Here is a 5,306-nt window from a genome sequence, read left to right on the forward strand (position 1 = left end):
CCGGAGCCGGATTCCGGCGAGATCCGGCGCGTCTCCGCCGCGGGAGCGCTCGCCGGAGCTCCACAGCTGCCAGTGTCGACGTGGCTGACATGGGCCACACCCTGGGCCACTGACAAGTGGGTCCTAGGGGCCCGTTGGTCGGGTTGACTAAGTCAACGTGCTGACTGGGCAGGCCCCAGTCACTGACTAGTGGGGCTCTTTCACTTAATCTAATTAAAAAGATTAATTTAAACTAATTAGGCACTGACTAGTGGGCCCTGCTAACTAATTAACTCAATTAGATTATTTTTAGTAACAAAATGAACTAGAGTCACTGACAGGTGGACCCGTCCACTGTTTCAGCGGGTAAGGTTGACCCAGTCACCCTGCTGACTGGGCATTGGCCCACAAGTCAGCCTCTGCTTACTGGGCAGTTCACCCAGTCATCTGGGCCCGCTGTCGGCCACATATGCACCTCTGTGGGTACACTCTCTGTGTACCCGTAGTATTCTAATCTTTTATTTCGAAATAATATTAATTCCAGAAAATTTAGAAAATCATTTAAAACTTTAATAAACCATATAAAATAAACCGTAACTCCGATGAAAAAGTTTTATATATGAAAGTTGCTCAGAACGACGAGACGAATCCGGATACGTAGCCCGTTCTCACTACAAGAAATATGTAAACTTGTGACCTTGACTATTGGTCACTGAGAGGTCATTGTTTTTCATTTGCGACCTTTTTGTGACCAAAAACAGAAGGTCAAAAGCTGGCAGTCATAAACTGAAATTAACGACCTTCTCTGTGAGAAGGTCGTAGACGTTTACGACCAAAATATGCCTACTGTTTTGTTTTGGTCACTAGCTGTCTGCCCAGGCCACGTCGGATCTGACGTGGCAAGCTGACGTGGCAAAATTGCGACCAATTCAAAAGGTCGTTACTTAGAATCAGCCTGGTCCATTTCAGTGCTTTAGATGGGCCGAGCCCATTAATTCAGCCTTTTTAATATATATTTTTCCTGAAAGTTACACAGGCCAAGCCCATTTCAGCCTTTTATTTATTTCTGGGCCGGGGCCTTTTAACATTGTTTGGGCCATTATATTTTGGAGCTGGTCCCACTTGTCATCTTCTCATACATTGGGCCCACTTGATAGAAAATTAAAAAATGCTCAAATTATTTTCATAAGTGGATCCCACAAGTCAGGTTTCCATTCCACACGTTTTCAAATCACATACATAATCAATATTTCAAATGGAACAGTAGAGATGTAGTACATCAAATAACACTAACTAAGTCTACTACAATCTGTACATAGTTATTACAACCCAGATATGCCTACTATTACAATATTACAATATTTACATTCTATTACAATCAAACAGAAGAGACGACTCTTTGCTGAGTAGAGCTATATGGTTTCGAACTTCAAATTTTGTAGACCTCGAGCTCCTGAACACAAAGACAAACATCATTAGAGATTAGAGTGTACACATGCTAGGACTAGCATTGGTTAAAAATAACTAATAATCACATGATGAAGTCCTAGAATGAAATTTCAGTAGTGACCAGATCTAGATCTATAGGAAACAGAACAGCCGCGACAAAATCCTAACCAGAATGCATTTAATAAAAATGGATTGCATCTGGTTACTGTAGTGCAAGCTAACGACATGAAGGTTCCATCAGGCAATGATCAACTACTCAAAACCATTTCGTGCTTTGCAAAAAAAATACTAGATGAATCTCACTAACAAGAGCACTAGGCGATTAATAGAAGAAGTAATCAGCAAATGACACAATAACAAGTGAAGGATTGATCTATCTCCCTATGGAAGAGATGTAATCAGGGTATGTAAATGGTTCATCATCAGCTAGTAAAAGGTAGATGTGAGTTTGTAGCCATACCGACATGGTTGGTTGCAATCTTGCCATCCTTTGAGGGAGAAAGGTGTAGCCATCACCCCTGCATTGTTGCTGCCAGAAAAAGCACCATGTAATCAGGGGGTGTGGTGAGCCGTTAAGTACATTTCAACAGATGTGAGAGAGAGCATGCATGAAAGGACTAGACGTAAAAATAGACAAGGTTTGTGCTATCCAGTTGTTATATAAGGACTCTCATACATACAGAATGAACTCTTACAATTCAATTACCCTTACATGAAACTGTCCATTCCTATAACATCCTACAAACTAGTAACTGTCCTCAAACCTGAATTAAACCCATACAATATATAAGCCCAGCTGCAATTGATAACTACAAGCCTACAACAGCTCAAAGTGGCAGTAGCTAAAACACAAGCCTACATAGTCCATGGACTGAAGAATGAATGACTAGCTAGCAAACATTTAAAGAAACATAACCTCCACTAAAGACAAAGACATCAATGATTACTTCTTTTGAGCTTAAGCATCTCCAGAAACAGGCTTATTGATTGGACTGCAGTGGAAATAAACTTACTTTGGGCTTCTTTCATGTGTTAACTAGTGTGAAGTCTACGACGTCCCTGAACTTAAATCACATCCTTTTGTTAGATAATTTCGTTTTTACACTGTTCAACCACATAAGTAATTAAAAATAAATAAATTTTGAGCACAACAGAACTTCAATTGTTTCCTGTTTTGACGCTTGCAGACAGCTCGGCATAGCACAATAACTAAGTACGGAGGGACATGGCAAATTCTGTAGAGGTCGGGGAAAGACGGCACAATGGGCAAAATTTACACGACACATCAAGACTCGGTGATGAACAATATAGCTGAGAGCATCTCGGCATCAACGGCATCCCAAAATCACACACAACAGAAGAGCTGAGATTTGAAGAGAGGAGGAGGTGATCTGGCTGACCTCACCTTGAGAGGAGGGTGGGCTCTGGGTAGTTGGTGACGGCGAGCATGGACTCGGAGGCTGTGAGGTCGGACACGGGACAACGCTGATTTACGTGCGGGAGGAGGGCCTGCGAAGCCAGGCCACTGGAGTTGAGTTGTTGCTACTGCTGGACCTCCTTAAGAGAGGGAGGAACCTGAGCTGCGGCTGCTACTGGACCTCCTCCTATCACTCAGTTGTAGTGGCCGACATTCAAAATCAACTCGCTGGTGAGCTTCCTCTCTTTAGTTGGGCTGCATAGGTAGTAGTTTACAAGAAGAATTCAGCCTTGCATGAAACGCAAAAAAATAGAGGGCATGGAGAGCAATATGGAATCAGGCATTTGTCACATAGTTCATGGACTGGACTATTCATCATCATAACAATTAAAAGAAGTGGGTACAATATAACACAGATCCCATTCCTGCAAAGTGAACATGAGTTTTGAACTTTGCCATCATCCAAAAGTGGAGAGGACGGGACAGGTCAGCAAGTGTAAATCTCACACTCGCCCATTTAGTTTTCAACTCAAATTTCAACAGATGGTGCTGTTGTTGTTAGTCTGCATCTCTCTTCATCCTCTCGCTGATGTAATCTATTTATTTACCCGAAGAGGAAGAATTAATAGTATTGCACACGGCCTTATACTTTCTATCGGTTAAGAAGATAGCAGAAGACAGAACTTGTTCCTGTTCCTAAAAAAAATCCAAAACTCTCATGTATTTTGATACGTGGCTGCAAACATGCAAGTACAAGCAATGCAATACTTGTCTGATGCCATACTTTTTTTTACCCAGAACACGCTCAACATCAGAACTATGCATAAAGAGAGGCTAATTGTGGTTTTGTATCCGTTGGTACATGGTGTTTTCAGAGTGCACATAGAGCAACATTCAGTATGACATGATTATTATTTATTTTTTGACCAAATCACATTCACTTTGACATAATAAATCAGTAACATCTAATGCAATACTTGATGGAAACGGACCAACAGAGTGGGAGAGAGGGGAGTCACCACATTGGCGGCCTTGGTGGGCAGGCCCTTGGACCTTCTGCTCCTTCAAACTCGCAGGACCTTGGTGATGGCCTGCACAAACCGCACCTCCATGAACAAATACTACAGAATTAGAAGACAAGGGGAAGATGGATGAACAAGGGCATAGTGTTGAACCTCCATAGCTGCCAAATCAGGCACCTTGGTGGGCTCGGTGGAGAAGGGTGGGATTGCTCGTCGTCGTCGAGGTGCCAAATCAGGCACCTTGGTGCGCTCGGTGGAGCGGGCTGGGGTTGCTTGCCGCTGTCGAGCTGCCCAAATTAGGCACCTTGGCGGGCACACCGGCAGCAGCTTGGTGATGGCCTGCACAAACCAAACGCACGGATCAGAACAAATCCAGAAGAAGAAGATAAGGGGAGGGGAGGAGGGCTGCATGACTGAAACTGCTCTCCTCTCCCGCAGCTTCTACATCGGCCAAGAATGTCCTCCTCTCCGGCATGTCCATGGCCCTGCAGCCTCTCCATGGCCTAGCCCCTTCAACTGCCTCTGCGTGCACATCACGCATCAGTTCGGGGGAAGAAGGAAGAAGCAGAGGAGGGAGAAGGAGAGAAGGCACTCACGCGTCAGATGATTTGTTGGCTTCGGGCGGCAGTGGAGGTTGGATGGCGCGGCTCCTCCCCTGCCTGTGCGTGCTTCGTGGTGGACAAGGAAGCAAGGGAGGACTCCCCCTCTGCCGGAGGAGTTCCTCTGCTGGTCGCCGCAGCCCGACCACGGCGGTGGCGAAGAACGTCGCCGTCGCTGGGGGAGGAAGACGTCCTAGTCGCCGTCGTCGTCCCTTTGAGGTGGCGGTCCAGGAGGCATCCGCGGCGGCTGCATGGGAGGGATTGGGAGCCGCGGCGACGTGGGTTGTGGATGCGGTTGGGGGCGTGCTGGATCTGATCTGGGACGGGGAAGAGGCGTGCCATGGCCGCCGGTGATAGAGCTCCCTCCCTTTCTTCTTCTCTTGTCTTGTGATGAGTGGTGGGGAGGGGAGGGTGCAGACAGCTGTAGACCGGCGGCGAGGGGAGAGGTGGGTGGCGGAGGCGAGGGGAGAGGTGGGAGGCGGAAGGAAGGGGAGGACGGGGCGGCGGCGGAGGGATCTGGATCGGGGGAGAGGAGTGGGGGCGGGAAGGGATCTAGATCGGCTAGGGTTCACGCGCGTGTGAGAGAGAGGCTGCAGCGGGTTGGATGGACGGATGGATGGATGTATGGATGGACGGATGGATGGATGTTTGCCACTTCATCGATCCATGCCACAACGGATTCCACCAATCAGAATTCAGCTTATGTTTTTCTTATAGTTTTTATCCTCTTATTTAGGGCAAACATTCAACATATTAACCATGTATAGTTTGTTAAAATGAATGAATATTGTGGACCTATCATGAAAAAGATAAGTTTCCGCCGATTTAGCAGGAAGTGGG

At 46.3% G+C, this 5,306-nt stretch overlaps 1 long non-coding RNA gene across 1 annotated transcript; it reads right to left on the reverse strand.

Moving 5' to 3' along the window:
- Positions 1 to 1,320: 1,320 nt before the first annotated feature.
- On the reverse strand, positions 1,321 to 5,100 carry LOC109739257 (uncharacterized). The gene is made up of 6 exons (XR_005769378.3): positions 4,464 to 5,100; positions 4,021 to 4,389; positions 3,868 to 3,936; positions 2,834 to 3,100; positions 1,889 to 1,957; positions 1,321 to 1,432 (listed from the first exon to the last, which is right to left on the reverse strand). It is a non-coding gene; the product is annotated as an uncharacterized lncRNA (long non-coding RNA).
- Between the last annotated feature and the right edge of the window lie 206 nt (positions 5,101 to 5,306).

This window comes from Aegilops tauschii, chromosome 1 (genome assembly GCF_002575655.3).
Source record: "Aegilops tauschii subsp. strangulata cultivar AL8/78 chromosome 1, Aet v6.0, whole genome shotgun sequence".
Taxonomy (NCBI): domain Eukaryota; kingdom Viridiplantae; phylum Streptophyta; class Magnoliopsida; order Poales; family Poaceae; genus Aegilops; species Aegilops tauschii.